Genomic DNA, 19946 nt, shown 5'->3' on the forward strand with positions numbered 1-19946 from the left:
GCAATGGCAACTGTCTGAGATGCAGTGGTAAGGTGTTCCATCCTTTTGCTGCCTGGTATGAAAATGATTTTCCACCGAATAAGGACATCTTTATGTGAGGTACATTGGCGAATGATTGTTGAGTCGAGTGGTGCGGTCTGGAAGGGGCGTACCAGTTGATGCGGTTCTTGAGGTAGTTGGGTCCATTGTCGTGGAAGGCTCTTTAGGCTTGCACAAGGAGTTTGGAGTTGATTCTCTTCTTGATGGTGAGCCAGTGGAGGTTTCTCAGGTGTTCTGTGATGTGTTCTCGGTGGGGGATGTCTAGGATGAGTCTGGAGGAGGTGTTCTGGACCTGTTGCAGTCTGTTCAGGTTCTTGGAGGTTCCAGTGTAGAGGGCATTGGCATAGTCAAGTTTGCTTTTGACAAGAGCCTGTGGTATGGTTTTAGGGCAGTCGGTTAGTATCCAATCAACGATCTTTCATAGGAGTCGGAGGATGAAGAAGCAGGTGGAGACATTGGAGTTGACCTGCCTGGTCAGGGTGAGCATTGAGTCAAAGATCACGCTGAGGTTGCATGCAAGGTCTGTTGGGGAGGGGGTTTTGCCGAGTTTGGAGGGCCCCCAGGAGTCACCCCAGGCCGATGGTGAGGGTCCCATGACAAGAATCTCGGTTTTATCGAAGTTCAGTTTAAGGCAGCTTTCCCTCATCCAAGTGGCCACAGCTTTCATCCCGTCTCTGAAATTTTTCATGGTTGTTGATGGGTTCTCGGTCAGGGAGATGATCAGCTGGGTGTCATCAGCATAGGAGAAACTGTCCATCCTGTAGTTCCTGACGATGGTGGTGAGTGGGATCATGTATATGGTGAACAGCGTGGGGCTCAGCGATGATCCTTGGGGTATGCAACAGCTGATGTCAGTGGGCTCTGATCGGTGAGGTGGGTCACTGACTCTCTGTGTTCTGCCAGTCAGGAAGGAATGAATCCATTGAAGTTCTTTGTCTCGTTTGCCTGCTGCATGTAGTCTGGTGCATAGTGTACGGTGAGATACTGTATCGAAGGTGGCTGAGAGATCGAGGAGGATGAGGGCTGCTGTTTGTCCAGGAGAGAGAGTATGTCATCTGTAGCTGCAAGCAGGGCAGTTTCGGTACTGTGGTTGGTTCTGAATCCTGATTGGGAAACATTTAGGATATTGTTGTCCTCGATGTGTTGGTGTAGCTGAGTGTTGATTGCTTTCTCGGTGACTTTAGCTGGAAAAAGTAGCAGTGAGAAGGAGCAGTAGTTCTTGAGGTCAGTCGGGTTGGCTGTGGGTTTCTTTAAAAGTGGGCGAATCTCAGAGTGTTTCCAGGCTTCAGGGTAGATTTCTGCTTCAAGGGAGCAGTTGATGGTCTTGCAGAGTTCTGGTGTGATCGCAGCGCTGGCCTTGTTGAAGACATAGGGGGTCATTCTGACCCCCGCCGGCGGTGGAAGCCGCCGGCCTGGCGGGAACCGCAAGAAGACCGTACCGCGGTCAAAAGACCGCGGCGGTCATTCTGACTTTCCCGCTGGGCTGGCGGGCGACCGCCATAAGGCCGCCTGCCCACCCAGCGGGAAAGCATCAGCAACGAGGAAGCCGGCTCCGAATGGAGCCGGCGGAGTTGCTGGTGTGTGACGGGTGCAGTTGCACCCATCGCGATTTTCAGTGTCTGCCACGCTGTTGGAAAATGGGTTATTGGTAGGGCAGGTAGGTACCTACACCTAGCAACAAGCCACAAACCTCCACAAAAGTACAGTTAGGTCTCAGTAAATTAATCCCAGCTCTACCCTTGGTAGCTTGGCATCGAGCGTCAAGGCTTAACTTAGGAGACAAAGTGTAAAGCATTCAGATATCACAAAACAGTAATTAAATAAAACACAGGAAACAGTTTAAAAATCCAAAACCAATTTATAAAAATAGCTTATATTTTTATCTTTAAAATGACACAAAAACGATTAAAATCGGTTCAGGGGAACCGGAGATATGAATTTTTAAAGTATTATTATTTTCTAGCGCTTAGAAACAAAAAGCGCCAATCGGGTCATCTGGTTGCACCAGGACCGGGGCAAAGTCAAACTTTCAGGCCGACCGCGATGGAGCCCTGCTCGGCTACAGGTCGCGGGAGGCCTCGGTTAAAAAGTTACCTTCTGACTTAGTCTTTATTTTGAAGTTTTTCTTCACCGGGACGAACCTGCCAGTTGGATCCGACCTCCTGGAGCCCTTGTCCGGATACGCGAAGTCGGTTTCCTCGGTGGTGATTTTTACCTTCGGACTTAGTCGTTTTTTCGAGATGAAAATCCTTCGACCGGGGTAAACCTGGATCTTGATCCGACGTCCGTGGAGCCCTTCTCGGATACGATGGCTGGAAGGTCCCGGTCAACTTTTTACGTTCGGACTTAGTCTCTTTTTTGGATGTTTTTCTTTACCGGGACGAACCACGAAGTCAGGCCGGGTCGCGGTTGAGGCAAGCCGGCTAGAATTTCCGCGTCGGGTCGGTCACTTTATGGAGCTTTTTTTCAAAAATTCTCCAATCTTTTCCAAACTTCTGGGGCTTCACCCAGATGTTCTTTTAAGGTTCTTTTGGTGTCCACAGCTCACCCCAAGGGTCCAGAAGTTCTGTGATGGTCCTTGGGGGTGCGGACTTCAACTCCCAGAATGCACCTGGCGCAAACTCCTTTTTGGCCACTGGGCAGTGGTCAGCTGGTCGCTTCTTTCAGGAGTTGGTGCAGGGGACTCTGGTTAGCAATTTTTCACCTGTAGCAAAGAGGGAGTCCCTCCTTGAACCAGTTGAAGCCAGGCAAAGTCCTTCTTGTGGTGAAGCCCAAGTGTGCAGCTGGTGCAGTCCTTCTGAGTGCAGGTTCCAGGTGCAGGCCAGGGGTCCAGCAGGGCAGTCCTTCTTCTCCTTAAGTTCCTTTCTTGTTGAAATCTGGTAGGGATCTGAGGTGTGGGTGCAGGTCTGCCAGTTTTATCCTTGCTCCTGGGTGAAAAGCAGGGGGACCCTGGTTCTCCAATCAGGGACAGGGTCGTCCCCCTGTGATGACCACTTCCTGGGAAGTGTGGCAAAAATCCATCCCAGAAGGCAACAGTCTCTAAAAATCCAACATGGATGAATCTGATTTTTGGAGGTTACATCTGGCTGAGCCCACCCACTGGTGTGGCTAAAAATCATAAACACACCCCTCTCCTGCCCTCTCCTAATCTAATCAAGGGGGCACCTAGCTGTCTGGGGTTGCAGGATGTGGGGGTGTTGTTGGGTGCTGCAAATGTCCTTCTCTGCCTTTGAAGACCAGTTTGGCAGCCCTCCCCCTTCCTGCCTCACCATCTGCTGAGGGGAGATTCTCTCCCCAAGCACATTCCTTTGTGTGAAGTCAGGCCACTTCACACCTCATTAAAGTAGCCTGGCAGAAGCTGCTGCAGGCTGGCCAATCAGAGCACAGCAGCAAAGACAATGCAGAGCTGAAATTGGCAACTTTTTAGGTAAAGTCTAAACTTTTTACCTGAACTAGTTATATTAAATCCAACAACTGGAAGTTGTGGGATTTATTACAACAATTAATTTGATACCAAATTCTTGGTATGTAACATTTAAGGAGACTTTAAAATTTAAAATAAAGTCTGCCCATTCTAGCCCATGAAGGCCATTTACTTCCATGAGGGAAAAACGAATTTGGCTGTTTTTACCTCACCAGGGCTTATAAATCTATTTTTATAAAGTCCCTGCTTATAGTTACATGGCACCCAGCCCTAGGGGCACATAGGGCACACCTTAGGGGTGACTTATATGTAAAAACAAGGTAGTTTAAGACTTTGGAAGTACCTTTAATTCCAAAGTCGAATTTGCATATAACTTTAATTTAAAAGCAGCCAGCAAGGCAGGCTTGCTTTTAAAATGACACTGGGCACCTCAGCAATGCACCTAGGTGTGCACCACCTATGCTGTGGTCCCTAAACCTACATGCCCTACCATATACTAGGGACTTATAGGTAGGTTAACTTAGCCAATTATAATTAGCCTAATTTGCATATCCATTTTACACAGAGCACAGGCCCTGGGACTGGTTAGCAGTACCCAGGGCACCATCAGAGTCAGGAAAACACCAGCATAAAGTGGAAAATGGGGGCAAAAAGTTATGGGGCCTCTGCAATCAGCCCCAGTTTCTCACACAACCCCCCCCCAGCCCACACGCCCAGGAGACTCAGCCCAACCCTGGGAGAGTCTTCCTGGCTTGTTAGGCGAGGAAGACAGTGAAGAAAACTGGCTGTCCCTTTGCAGGGCCTACTCTGCCTTATATCCTCCTGTCAGGGTCACTCCCTCTGGGTAGTGAAGCCATCCCAACAGTCAAAGGACCCAACTCAAACTGAAACTTCCCTCTAGGGGGGTCTTCCTCCTCTCTCTCTGCCAACTTGGGTAGTGAGGTGCCCACCTCCCCTACTCCAAACTTTGCTAGGGCAACACCTAGCTTACCCAAAGAGGTCACCCAACACTTGAGCAACCCCACCATGACCAATAGGGTCAGGGGGCCTACTTTGCTATTGGCCCTGGGGTCTGCCTCCCAGGCCAAGTACAGTGCTGCCAGGAAGGCTAGCACCCAGCAGAGGCTACTGACAGCTGTCAGTACCCAGAACCACACCCTAAGCTCTCCACTGACAGGTGGCTGAGCTGCTTTAGGGGCATCTTTGGGGTCCTGGCACCCCTCTTGCTGTCTAGAGTGGGGGGCTACCACCTCCTGTGGCAGACACCCTCCTTCCACTCTCCCTTCTGTCAGTGCAGGGTCAACACCTTGCATCTGGACAGCTGCCTGACTACTCAGGACTTCCTTGGGGTCAGGGGAGGCCTCACCAGTGCCAACTCTGGGCTCCCCCCCTACTGGGGCAGAAGGCCTTTGGCTCCCTGGAACTCTCTTTAAGAGTGGCCTACCCTTCCTTTTCTTCTTTCCTTTTCTTGGGGACCCCTGTCTCCTAACTGTAGGGACTGACTCCCCAGGACTTTGGGTTGGGGGGGCGCCTTGGGCGACCACCCCATCTGTGACCAGACTCTCCTCTGGGAGGTCATTGCCCAGGATACAATCTAGGGGGAGGTCAGCACTGACTACCACCCTAATCCAGTCAAGGATACCCTCCCTCTCTAGGGGCACTATGGCTACAGGTTTGGAGGTGACCTCCCCTGTGGCTATCCTGACTTTCTTTGTCTTTCCTGGGACATACATGTCTGGGGTCACTAACCGGTCACTCACTACAGTGTGACTGGCACAGGTGTCTCTCAGGCCAGTGGTAGGGATCCCATTCACTTGAATGTGGTGGAAGTGCCTACTCCCACCCTCAGGGATCACCAGCTTACCATCTGGTCCTGTCTCCCAGCACAATGCTAGGAGGACTTCATCATCTGAGGAATCCTCCTCTATGGCTACACTGGACAGCCCAGTGCTAACCACCTTCTTTGGACAGGCTGCATCTCCTCTGAAGTGACCTGTCTGCTGACAGTCAAAGCAAGCCCTACTGTCCAAGAGCTTTTTTAACCCTGGGTCTCCCTGTCTCTGCTTGTCAGAGTGGGAGTGGGATTTACTATCCTCCTTCTTAGGGTTCTGGGGTACAGAGGGAGTCTCTGTGGTGGGCTTACCACCTCCCTCCTTAGGTTTTTGGGGACCTGTCCCCCCCTTCTTGGAGTCTCCCCCCTGTGACTTGACAACCACCCTGGTTCTCAACCACTCATCAGCTGCCTCCCCTAGCTCTCTAGGGTTGGTCTGCTTAGAGTCCACTAGATGCTGGCGTAACCTTTCTTGGATACAATTGGTCAAGATGTGCTCTCTCATGATCAGATTGTATAACCCCTCATAATAATTTACTTTGTTGCCAATAATCCAGCCCTCTAGTGCCTTTAGTGAGGTGTCCACAAAGTCAACCCAAGACTGGGTACTGACCTTCTGGGTGTCCCTGAACTTCATTCTATATTGCTCTGGGGTCAGACCAAACTTCTTGACTAAGCACCTCTTCATACTAGGGTATGAATCTGCCTCCTCCCCCCTTAAGGTCAGAAGCCTATCCCTCCCTGAGTTGGGGACCAACTCCCACAAAAGGGAACCCCAGTATTGAGGCCTAACCCTTCTCATTTGGAGTGCCCTCTCAAAGGCCCCTAGCCACTTATCTATGTCATCCCCCTCTACATAAGCAGGAACCACCCCCTTGGGTAATCTGGGGCAAACTCCCCCACCCATGGACACCTCAGCTTCTTTATCGCTGCTTCCATCTCTTTTTTCTTTGTATGCCCACTTTTGCTTTTCTAGGGCCAGCTTATCTGCTTCCAAAGCTATGTAGGCTAGCTGGGCTTCCAGCTCTCTTTCCCTGATGGATGGGTTCTCTCCTCCTGAAAGGACCCTCTTCCTACCACTAGCTTTGGGTCTGCCCCTAGTGACTGTATCCAGTGAGGACCGTTCCTCCTCTTCCTCACTTGGGGTCTGATGCCTTCCCTCCCCTGAGTGGTTAGAGTTAGCATCTTCCTCTTTTTCTTCCTCCTCTGGAGCTTCCTCTGTCTCTACCTCTTGTGCCTCAGCCCATGCTGTCAGGGATTTAATCAGGATTTGCTTCCTGAGATCAGGGGTTGCAGGCAACCCCCTCTCAATACACAACCCCCTAAGCTGGACTACTGTCAGTGTGGGTAGGCTAGCCAGATCAAGCTCCATGGTTCCCTAGTTTTGTGTCAACAAAAACTTTTTGCAAAAATTGGAAACAAGAATTTAGAAAAATTACAAAAATTCAATAATTGAAATTAATCCAAATTAATTTAAAAAAAAAAATTTAAATTAAAAATTAAAAACAATTTTTGCACTAGGACAATTTAAAGGATTTTTAATTTGTTTTATCCAAAACTGTAACGTGATATTGAACACAAGTACAGGATCCCGTCGCTGCTTCCAATTATGTTGGAAAATGGGTTATTGGTAGGGCAGGTAGGTACCTACACCTAGCAACAAGCCACAAACCTCCACAAAAGTACAGTTAGGTCTCAGTAAATTAATCCCAGCTCTACCCTTGGTAGCTTGGCATCGAGCGTCAAGGCTTAACTTAGGAGACAAAGTGTAAAGCATTCAGATATCACAAAACAGTAATTAAATAAAACACAGGAAACAGTTTAAAAATCCAAAACCAATTTATAAAAATAGCTTATATTTTTATCTTTAAAATGACACAAAAACGATTAAAATCGGTTCAGGGGAACCGGAGATATGAATTTTTAAAGTATTATTATTTTCTAGCGCTTAGAAACAAAAAGCGCCAATCGGGTCATCTGGTTGCACCAGGACCGGGGCAAAGTCAAACTTTCAGGCCGACCGCGATGGAGCCCTGCTCGGCTACAGGTCGCGGGAGGCCTCGGTTAAAAAGTTACCTTCTGACTTAGTCTTTATTTTGAAGTTTTTCTTCACCGGGACGAACCTGCCAGTTGGATCCGACCTCCTGGAGCCCTTGTCCGGATACGCGAAGTCGGTTTCCTCGGTGGTGATTTTTACCTTCGGACTTAGTCGTTTTTTCGAGATGAAAATCCTTCGACCGGGGTAAACCTGGATCTTGATCCGACGTCCGTGGAGCCCTTCTCGGATACGATGGCTGGAAGGTCCCGGTCAACTTTTTACGTTCGGACTTAGTCTCTTTTTTGGATGTTTTTCTTTACCGGGACGAACCACGAAGTCAGGCCGGGTCGCGGTTGAGGCAAGCCGGCTAGAATTTCCGCGTCGGGTCGGTCACTTTATGGAGCTTTTTTTCAAAAATTCTCCAATCTTTTCCAAACTTCTGGGGCTTCACCCAGATGTTCTTTTAAGGTTCTTTTGGTGTCCACAGCTCACCCCAAGGGTCCAGAAGTTCTGTGATGGTCCTTGGGGGTGCGGACTTCAACTCCCAGAATGCACCTGGCGCAAACTCCTTTTTGGCCACTGGGCAGTGGTCAGCTGGTCGCTTCTTTCAGGAGTTGGTGAAGGGGACTCTGGTTAGCAATTTTTCACCTGTAGCAAACAGGGAGTCCCTCCTTGAACCAGTTGAAGCCAGGCAAAGTCCTTCTTGTGGTGAAGCCCAAGTGTGCAGCTGGTGCAGTCCTTCTGAGTGCAGGTTCCAGGTGCAGGCCAGGGGTCCAGCAGGGCAGTCCTTCTTCTCCTTAAGTTCCTTTCTTGTTGAAATCTGGTAGGGATCTGAGGTGTGGGTGCAGGTCTGCCAGTTTTATCCTTGCTCCTGGGTGAAAAGCAGGGGGACCCTGGTTCTCCAATCAGGGACAGGGTCGTCCCCCTGTGATGACCACTTCCTGGGAAGTGTGGCAAAAATCCATCCCAGAAGGCAACAGTCTCTAAAAATCCAACATGGATGAATCTGATTTTTGGAGGTCACATCTGGCTGAGCCCACCCACTGGTGTGGCTAAAAATCATAAACACACCCCTCTCCTGCCCTCTCCTAATCTAATCAAGGGGGCACCTAGCTGTCTGGGGTTGCAGGATGTGGGGGTGTTGTTGGGTGCTGCAAATGTCCTTCTCTGCCTTTGAAGACCAGTTTGGCAGCCCTCCCCCTTCCTGCCTCACCATCTGCTGAGGGGAGATTCTCTCCCCAAGCACATTCCTTTGTGTGAAGTCAGGCCACTTCACACCTCATTAAAGTAGCCTGGCAGAAGCTGCTGCAGGCTGGCCAATCAGAGCACAGCAGCAAAGACAATGCAGAGCTGAAATTGGCAACTTTTTAGGTAAAGTCTAAACTTTTTACCTGAACTAGTTATATTAAATCCAACAACTGGAAGTTGTGGGATTTATTACAACAATTAATTTGATACCAAAGTCTTGGTATGTAACATTTAAGGAGACTTTAAAATTTAAAATAAAGTCTGCCCATTCTAGCCTATGAAGGCCATTTACTTCCATGAGGGAAAAACGAATTTGGCTGTTTTTACCTCACCAGGGCTTATAAATCTATTTTTATAAAGTCCCTGCTTATAGTTACATGGCACCCAGCCCTAGGGGCACATAGGGCACACCTTAGGGGTGACTTATATGTAAAAATAAGGTAGTTTAAGACTTTGGAAGTACCTTTAATTCCAAAGTCGAATTTGCATATAACTTTAATTTAAAAGCAGCCAGCAAGGCAGGCTTGCTTTTAAAATGACACTGGGCACCTCAGAAATGCACCTAGGTGTGCACCACCTATGCTGTGGTCCCTAAACCTACATGCCCTACCATATACTAGGGACTTATAGGTAGGTTAACTTAGCCAATTATAATTAGCCTAATTTGCATATCCATTTTACACAGAGCACAGGCCCTGGGACTGGTTAGCAGTACCCAGGGCACCATCAGAGTCAGGAAAACACCAGCATAAAGTGGAAAATGGGGGCAAAAAGTTATGGGGCCTCTGCAATCAGCCCCAGTTTCTCACACACGCAAACACTGAAAATCAATGTGGGGCCCTGTTAGGGGGCCCCTGCAGTGCCCATGCCAGTGGCATGGGCACTGCAGGGGCCCCCAGGGGCCCCACGACACCCGTTCCCGCCAGCCAGGTTCTGGCGGTGAGAACCGCCAGAACCAGGCTGGCGGGAAGGGGGTCGGAATTCCCATGGCGGCGCTGCTTGCAGCGCCGCCGTGGAGGATTCCCTGGGGCAGCGGGAAGCCGGCGGGAAACCGCCGGCTTCCCTTTTCTGACCACGGCTTTACCGCCGCGGTCAGAATGCCCCCGGAAGCACCGCCAGCCTGTTGGCAGTGCTTCCGCGGTCGTTGGCCCTGGCGGTCCATGACCGCCAGGGTCAGAATGACCCGCATAGTGTGGGCAGGGGTTGGTCGGGGCTCCTGAGTGGATGCTGCTCATGATGGAGAGGGTACCATCTGTTGTGTGGGAGGTCTCGGTGTGCAGGAATCATGTGGGTTTGGCTGATCCTGGGGGGGGTGTTTTTGGTGGTTTCAGAGCATCTTGTGATCTGAAACTATTGCAAATGTCCTTGACCTTCCTGTGGAAGAAGGTGGCAAGTCTGTCACAGAGTTCCTGAGATGGAGGGATGTCGTGGTCTCGGCCTGTGGTTTGGCAAATTCTCTGATGACATTAAAAAGTTATTTACTGTTCACAGTAGTTAAGCTAAGCTGTTACTTAGCGAGCTGATCCCAAGGTTTGGGTTCCCGGCCTATTTAGAATCAAATAGAGGAAGTCACTTCAATAATGAGGTGATAAAATTCTATGTTCAGCCTAAAACATTGAGAAGAAGCTGCACTGTAGTTACCATCTTGAAGCTTCTAGATTAGTGGAGCATATGAATGGTACTCTGAAAGCTTGATATGTGCATCTACTTCTCTGAAAGGGCCTTTTACTTTACCTTTGGTTCTGATGAGCATGCAAAATACACCCGACAAAAAGACAGGTCTCTCGCCACATGGAATACTGGTGGGCAGAGCCATGAGATTGCCAGCTGTTCCTACAAATGCACTTGTAAGCATAACAGATGACTTGGTGCTGGATTACTGCAAGGGTCTAGCTGATATGGTTCATTCTTTGTCTCACCAGGTGGAAGCAACAGCAATGCCACTATCCAAACACCAGTGTCAGAGTCTACGGGCTGGTGATTGGGTAGTGATTAAGAAGTGCTAGACCTGACAGGCTTAGAGTGGTCACCCCTAACTTTTTGCCTGCCTCCCTCCACTTTTTAGATACTGCTTTTGCTGGTTTTAATACTCTGCACACTTTACCACTGCTTACCAGTGCTAAAGTGCATATGCTCTCTCCCTTTAAGCATGTGGCAACATTGGATCATACCCAATTGGATTATTTAATTTACTTATAAGTCCATAGTAAAATGCACTATATGTGCTCATGGCCGGTAGATTAAATGCTACTAGTGGGCCTGCAGCACTAATTGTGTCACCCACTTAAGTAGCTCTTTAACCTTGTCTCAGGCCTGCCATTGCAAGGCCTGTGTGTGCAGCTTTACTGCCAATTCGACTTGGCATTTAAAAGTACTTGCCAAGCCTAAAACTACCCTTTTACTACATATAAGTCACCCCTAAGATATGCCCTAGGTAACCCATAGAGCAGGGTGCTGTTTAGGCAAAAGGCAGGACATGTACCTGTGTAGTGTACATGTCTTGATAGTGTAAAACTCCTAAATTCATTTTTACACTGCTGTGAGGCCTGCCCCCTTCATAGGCTAACATTGGGGCTGCCCTCATATATTGTTTGAGTGGTAGCTGCTGATCTGAAAGGAGTAGGAAGGTCATTTTTAGTATGGCCAGAATGGTGATACAAAATCCTGCTGACTGGTGAAGTTGGATTCAATATTACTATTTTAGAAAAGCCACTTTTAGAAAGTGATGATTTCTCTGCACTTAAATCCTTCTGTGCCTTACAATCTATGTCTGGCTGGGTTTAGTTGACAGCTTCCTTGTGCATTCACTCAGACACACCCCAAACACAGGGTACTCAGCCTCACTTGCATACATCTGCATTTTGAATGGGTCTTCCTGGGCTGGGAGGGTGGAGGGCCTGACACTTGCATGTCATAGGACAGTAGCCTGCCCTCACACAAAGTACTGCCACACCCCCTACTGGGAACCTGGCAGAGAGGATTGAACTGAAAGGGGACCTTGTGCACTTCTAAGCCACTCTTTGAAGTCTCCCCCACTTCAAAGGCACATTTGGGTATTTAAACATGGCCTCTCCCCCTACCAACTCAGACACTTCCTGGAGAAGAGAACCTGAACCAGAACTTGCATCCTGCTCAGAAGAACTGCCTGGCTGCCCAAAGGACTCACCTGTCTGCTTTCTGTGAAGGACTGCTGCCTTGCTGTTGCCCTGCTGTTGTTTTGCTGCCTTGCTGCTCTCTGGCTGTCGTGAGAAGTGCTCTCCAAGGGCTTGGATAGAGCTTGCCTCCTGTTCCCTGAAGTCTCAGGACCAAAAAGACTTATCTCTACAAGAAGGACTCCTTGTGCGGCGAAATTTGATGCACAGCCTGGCAGAAACGACGCACAGCCTGCACCGCAGTGAAAAATTCACCACACGGCGAACCGGAATGATGCAGCCCGACTTCGCATTGAGAAGATCAATGCAGCGCCAGCGTAGCGACCAGAAATTAGATGCACGGCCCAGTGGATCGCCGCACAGCCGAGCCAGAACGACGTAGCACGTCTTCCAGAGAGGAATCAACGCATTGCCTGCCATGCGGTAGATACTTCGGCGCAGCACCCACCAGATTGATGCAGCCCCTGTGACTTTGTCCTGTCAACGCCAGAAATCCACACATCGTCCCGGGCGTCCAAAAACCCCACAACCCAAAGAGGATCCACAACCGAGCACCGGAAATCGACACCCAGCCGTACCTGGGTGAAAACTAAACGACTCATCGCCATGTGCGGCCCGAGAAATCGACACACACCCCTTTGTTTCCACACATCTCCTCCTCTGCGGTTCTTTACGGAGATTTTGCACGCAAACCAGGTACTTTGTGCTTGAAAGAGACATTTATTGCTTTTAAAAGACTTAAGATACTTTATATCACTTTTACAGTGATATCTCAACACATACTTATTGCATTTTAATCATTTTGACCTGCATCTTATCAGATAAATAGTATATATTTTTCTAAACCCTCTATGGTGTATTTTTGTGGTGCTATACTGTGTTATTGCATGATTTATTGCACAAATACTTTACACATTGCCTTCTAAGTTAAGCCTGACTGCTAAGTGCCAAGCTACCAGAGGGTGGGCACAGGATAATTTGGATTGTGTGTGACTTACCCTGACTAGAGTGAGGGTCCTTGCTTGGACAGGAGGTATCCTGACTGCCAACCAAAGACCCCATTTCTAACAAGTAGCATATGCAGAAGACTTGCTCAGGGCCTTGGTGGAAAGGTCCATTCCAGGTCATACTGGTTACGACAAATGCTGTGAAGTGTGCCGAAAATCCCAACTGAATTCTTGTGAGTCATACTCATAAATCCTTTGGATGAAGAAGATCCAGTCTTCCTGAGAGCACCAGCAGAAACTGTACAGTCTCAAGAGGAGCAAGTGACAAAAATAGAGCAAGAGACTGCAGAGATAAAAACAGAGCAAACTAGTGAAGATGCAGATCCAGGTACTCCTCCGACTGCTGTGCAGAAGGACAATCTTGATACTCCTCTATCAGCAGAAACAGTAGTGGATGTAACTGGAGAGCTGAGTCTGAGGACTCTCCCGGAAGCGGACGATTTGGAAAAAGATATAAATCAAATATTGCTTCCTGAAGTCGCCAAAAGTACAGGTGAGTTTAATCAAAATCATACAGATTTGTGTCATCCTGAAGTGGCTAGTGGTGCAATTGAAACAAGTCAAAGTCATGGAATAACTTGTCAGATCCCTGCTAGACCAAGAAGAATCGTAAGTCCAGTTGTATCATCACTGTCTAGAAAAACTGTGAAAGGAGATTAGAGGCGTTCCTCACCTGCAGCTGATGTGTTGCCAAGCATAAAAGAGGAAGCAGAAACAGCAGAAGGAACAGATCTGACTGAAGGAGAAATAAGTACAAGTCAAAAATCAAAAAGAAAAAAGTAGCACATCGAAGATATTCAGGTCCTGAATGGGCGTATCTTGCTATCTCTTTTAGGAGAGGTATAATCAATGTTCATTTGTTTTCTTTGCAGGTTTTCCTTAGAAATCCAACCACAGTTTTGCTAGTGCCATGGTTCAGATGTTTTTCAAATTAATTTTTGCCTTATTTTAAAAGTTTGCATGTGCCAAAGCCCAGCCCACACATGCTTTTTGAATTAGAAGTAGAGGCAGGGATGTCTGACACAATAATTGAAATGAATATTTATTAATTGGTTATGACTGATTCAACTGCACAACTAATGAAATCTGTTGCTATTTCTCAATTAATTCTGTTGTTATTCTGTATAATTCTTTTGGAGCGTTAATGGTGTTTGCTCTTGTCCGATTCAGGCCCAAATTTAAGGATAACCTTCGGCCACCTAACGCCACATTAGCATATTTTTTCTGACACTAATGTGGCATTAGATTGCCAAAAACACTGCTCCATATCTACAAAGTGGTGCAATGCATGCATTGCACCACTTTGCAACCCTTTGCGTCACATTATGCATGTGCCATGCATAATGTATGCAAGAGGGGTGTTCTGACGCGAGGAGGCCTGCAAAAATGGCACACGTAAATCTACAATCACCATTTTTGCATCATTTTTAGTGCCTGCTGTTAGAATTTTTGACACTAGTGGAACAAAGCGCCAAAATAGCTTCAAAAATGTTGACGCTATTGTTCCTAACACCACCATGGTGCACCATATTTTACATACGGACAGTGCACTCGTGGCGGCATTAGGAGGGCGCAAGAAAAGTGGAGCTTCACCTCGGGGTCGAAGATTCTTCAGATGTTTTGGACAGCCTCTGTTATTTCTGTATTGCTATCATCTGGTTTTCCATATTATTCATGTGACATTAGCATTGTTAATGTAAGGGCAATAAATATTTAAACTTTACTAAACTGGCATCGTGATTCATGGCCACTTACCTAATGGTGTGTGTAAATTACTGACTGCTTATTGCATAGTGTTGTAATTTATTGCTATTGTTTCTTATTGTTTGATTTGATGATCTTATTACTTGGTGATGAGGTAATCAATTCGTCAAACTCTAAGTCTGGCCTAAATGTGAAATTATGATAAATGGCCTGGACTGAAAAAGACCTGCATTTTGAGGCAACTGAATTAGCTTGCAGAGAGGCAGAAATGTTGCTTCTGAGATTTATACCGCTCTAGCTGATGGTCACATTGGGGGCATATTTATACTCTGTTTGCACCAAATTAGCGTAATTTTTTTAAAACTCTATTTCGGTGCAAAACTAATTCCTTATTTATACTTTGGCGCTAGACCTGTCTAGCGCCAAATTTCTGGAGTTAAAGTCATTTTTTGGAAGTGGAAACCTACCTTGCCTTAATGAGATGCAAGCTAGGTGTTCCCGCACAAAAAATGACTCTATGACTTTAATGCCATATTTATACTCCTGTGCAAAAATGGTGCACGGGAGAGCGGAAGGGTCAAAAAATGGTGCAAAACTTGCTTTGCCCCGTTTTTTAATGCCTGGGTAAGGGCAAGCGTTGGGGGACCTGTGGGCCTATTTCCATGGTGGAACACCATGGAATAAGCCCAGAGGTGCCCTCCTCAGGCCCCAGGGACACCCCCCCCCCCACACCAGAGGGACTGCGGAGGATGTGGGACCCTATCCCAGGTAAGTACAGGTAAGTATTGCATTTTATTTTTTAAAGTGCCATGAGGGGCCCTGAAATGGCCCCCTACATGGCACTGGGTGCAATGGCCATGCCCATGGGACCCTGGTCCCCTTTGCTGGCCATTGGGGTGATGGGCATGACTCCTGTCTTTTCTAGGACAGGAGACATGTGGTATGGATGTTTTGCATCAGAAAATGACTCTAGACAGGTTAGAGTAATTTTTATTTACTCTAACCTGCCTAACGTAATTTTTTGGTGCAAAGCCCCCTTCTTCCATAGTGCCAGACCCTCCCGAATAACATATTTTTTTTTACACTAGCCTACTTAGCCTACCCTTTGCACCTGCTTCACCATTCCATAAATATGTTGCACGGCCGGGGTACAGAAATGGTGCAAGCCGGTGCTAAACATTTTGGTGCAAAACTGTGTTTGTGCAGTTTTGCACCAAAAAGTATAAATCAGGGCCCTGGTCTTCAAAAGCAGGAGGCTGAGTTATGCCTCTTCATAGAAGTGGAGCATTGTTTGTAAACATTGTGGTGCATGTGAAATGTACTTGTCTGTTTCCCAAACAAAAACCTCATTTGTACTACCATACCTCCTTTACGACTGCCATCTGTGTCAAACACAATGGGGGTCATTACAACATTGGCGGTAAATGCTGCTTACCGCAGTGCAGAAGACCACCAACACACTGCAGTGGCCGCGGAATTCCGCCACACATCTATTATGACCCACAGCTCGGAATCCGCCAAAATGTAGTCACCCACGCAAGTCTGCCACACCAAAGGTCAGTGATAAACTGGCGATACCAAAGCCGACACCGTCAAGCCAAAAGGAATACGCCCACACTATCACGACCCACGAATCCACACGGCGGTCTTTCAACCACGGTACTCCATTGGCAGTACACACCGTCGCGCTCAAAATACACACACACTTACAAAACACTACCACATTGGACAAATCGAAATACACATACCTGATACACATACACACACCACTCCCACACATCCAATACAATATAAAACACACACCCACATCACCCACAAACCCTTACGACCACAATTGCGACTGAAGGCCAGAGAGAGACACCACCATTTACAAACTAGCATCCATAGGCACTCAACACCATCACTCACACAACATCCACTCACAAAACACCACATACCCCTAAACATCACCCCACACATCACAACACACACCACCCCACACATCACCCACACCACCCCATGGCACTGCAAAGACACCCCAGGTTCTCTGAGGAGGAGCTCAGGGTCATGGTGGAGGAAATCATCCGGGTAGAGCCACAGCTATTCGGATCACAGGTGCAGCACACCACCATAGCTGGGAAGATGGAGCTATGGTGCAGAATCGTGGACAGGGTCAACGCAGTGGGAGAGCACCCAAGAACACGGGATGACATCAGGAAGAGGTGGAACGACCTACGGGGGAAGGTACGTTCCGTGGTCTCAAGACACCACATTGCAGATCAGAGGACTGGCGGCGGACCCGCACCTCCTCCCCCACAACTAACAACATGGGAGGAGCAGGTCTTGGCTATACTGCATCCTGAGGGCCTCGCAGGAGTAGCTGGAGGAATGGACTCTGGTAAGTCAAATCTTAACTATTACATCCCCCACCCTACCTGCATGCTATCACATGCCCCCACCCTCGCCCTCGCCCTCACCCCCATCACTCCAACTCCTCACATATGTCCCACTATCACAACCCACCCATCCCAACACCAAGCCCTGCATGCAACACCAAAGCATGGACACCCATCACCAATGCATGGCCACTGCACATACTCACACACCCCCCTAAACAATTATCACACAAGGTCCCACACAAGAATGCAAGCACTGGGGTACAGGGACACCCACCCATTGCACACCATGGCACACACAGATGCAATAATCATGCCTTTACACCCCTGCAGGACCCCTACCAAACGTCACCGGACAGGAGGGTCCAGACATGTCCACTCCACCCACAGAAGAGGCCCACAGGGATGAGATCAGCTCTGTCCAACTGGATCTAGAAGACCAGACCGGCCCATCTGGGACCTCAGGACAGTCAGTTCCCCTCACACTGGCACAAGCCACAACAGAGCCTCCCCCCTCTGGAAACACCAGCACAGCACCCACCCAGCAGGCCCATACCTCTGTCCCCAGGACACGTCAAGCAGCAGTGTGTCCACCAGGGAACCCAGGCTAACCCACCACCCCAACAACACCAGGGACCTGGGGGCAGTGGTAGTGGGCACACGGTTCAGGGGACAGAGGCCCAGGAACACAGGGGAACTGGGAGGGCTGCTCTGCGACAGAGGGAGGACAGGCCCAGGGAACCCACTCTCCACGAGGCCCTCTCCAACATCATGGGAGCCTTCCACCATTCCCAGGAGACGATGGCAATGGTACTGGCCAAGTTTCAGGAGACCCAGCGGCTGCAGGAGGAACAGTATTTGGGATTCAGGGAGGAACTCAAATCCATCAACACCACCCTGGGCACCATTGTAGGGGTGCTGAAGGAACTCGTCAACACCAGGAGGGACACTGTGGCACAACAAGGGGCCCCTGACACTAGCCTGGATGATGAACTGCCCACCACCTCTGCCGGCGCTAGTGGACAGGAGGCACCGCCGCAGGACCACGACACCAGCACCCTACCCCCTGCAGATGGAGAACTACCCCGCAAGCGGTCCCTGAGATCCAGGACAAAGACAGAGAACAATGCCAAGACCCCCACCAAGAAATGAGACCACCCTGATTGTAATCCGTCTGTCCCACTTTGTCCCCCTGTCCATCCTTAAACTGCCCCAGCTCCACTTCCCATGCCCCTTTGGACAATGCACCTGTGAGACTAATAGACTGAACTCTGCCATGGACATTCCTCCACCATCACCCCTGACCATTTTACAACACCCTCCAATAGTTAGCACTTAAATAAACACACTTAAAGCACAAAACAATCTGGAGTCAGTCCTTGCTTACGAAAATGTGTATTTGCAATAACTGTAAAAATGCTATATCCATTGTATTGTCAACATACCTATGTCACACAGCTCTAGTACATGCTGAAACAAAGCAGATGTCACACAGTGGGACCCACATCTGTGAAATTGAAAGGGAAAGTGACAACTCAGGGTCCATACACTGGTTGAAAGTGACAGACAGATGAGAGGTCAAACAATTATATCAGATGTAGCAGGCAGTGATGTCTTCTTACCTGTGTCTCACTGGACGTATCGATGAATCACTGTGTTTCTGTTGTCGGTGTCCTCTTCTTCTGCTTCCTCTTCGTCACTGTTCACAGGCTCCACAGCTGCCACAACACCTCCATCTGGACCATCCTCCTGCAGAAAAGGCACCTGTTGTCGCAAAGCCAAGTTGTGAAGCATACAGCAGGCCACGATGATCTGGCACACCTTCTTTGGTGAGTAGAATAGGGAACCACCTGTCATATGGAGGCACCTGAACCTGGCCTTCAGGAGGCCGAAGGTCCTCTCTATAACCCTCCTAGTTCGCCCATGGGCCTCATTGTAGCGTTCCTCTGCCCTTGTCCTGGGATTCCTCACTGGGGTCAGTAGCCATGACAGGTTGGGGTAGCCAGAGTCACTTGCAAATGTCGAGGGAAATCTGTTAGTCACACACTAACTCTTAGGGACATCCCCAGACACCTAGTCACACTGTATAGGCTCCATGTCCTCACCTAATAGCCACACACGGTGCCTCTGTAGTTGCCCCATCACATAAGGGATGCTGTTATTCCTCAAAATGTAAGCGTCATGCACTCAGCCAGGAAACTTGGCATTCACATGGGAGATGTACTCGTTAGCCAAACACACCATCTGCACATTCATTGAATGGTAACTCTTCTGGTTTCTGTACACCTGTTCACTCCTGCGGGGGGTACCAAGGCCACATATGTCCCATCAATTGCACCTATGATGTTGGGGATATGTCCCAGGGCATAGAAGTCACCTTTCACTGTTGGCAAATCCTCCACCTGAGGGAAAACGATGTAGCTGTGCATGTGTTTCAGCAGGGCAGACAACACTCTGGACAACACGTTGGAGAAAATAGGCTGGGACATCCCAGATGCTATGGCCACTGTAGTTTGAAAAGACCCACTTTCTAGAAAATGGAGTACTGACAGCACCTGCACTAGAGGGGGGATTCCTGTGGGATGGCGGATAGCTGACATCAGGTCTGGCTCCAACTGAGCACACAGTTCCAGGATTGTGGCACGATCAAGTCTGTAGGTGACAATTACATGTCACTCCTCCATCGTCGACAGGTCCACCAGCTGTCTCTGCACCAGAGGATGCCCTCATCTGCCCCAGCGGACGTGCTCTATGGAAGAGAACAGCGAGCAGAGAGTCAATCAACACTGAGGTACGTAAACACAACTTTATTCCTCAATTTTTTCAAACCGCTATGTGCCTGTATTAGTGTGTATGCAAGGCCTAGATATGTGTCACATATTTAAAATTACTGCCATGTGGCCCCCTGAAATGGCGTCTGCCTGACCTGTAATGTGGGACAAGGGGATATGAGGTAATTGCGCTGGGGTTGTACACCGTTGTAGTAGGCGGTCAAAGACCGCGGCGCAATCTTGTATTCGTTAACATTGGTCCCTATGGGTCTGAGGAACCAATGACGATGTACGCCGGCGGTGACAGTACGCCCCGCCACGGACGTCACTGCCATTTTCTCTCTGTTCACTCACTTG

The sequence above is a fragment of the Pleurodeles waltl genome, chromosome 7 (genome assembly GCF_031143425.1).
Source record: "Pleurodeles waltl isolate 20211129_DDA chromosome 7, aPleWal1.hap1.20221129, whole genome shotgun sequence".
Lineage (NCBI taxonomy): Eukaryota > Metazoa > Chordata > Amphibia > Caudata > Salamandridae > Pleurodeles > Pleurodeles waltl.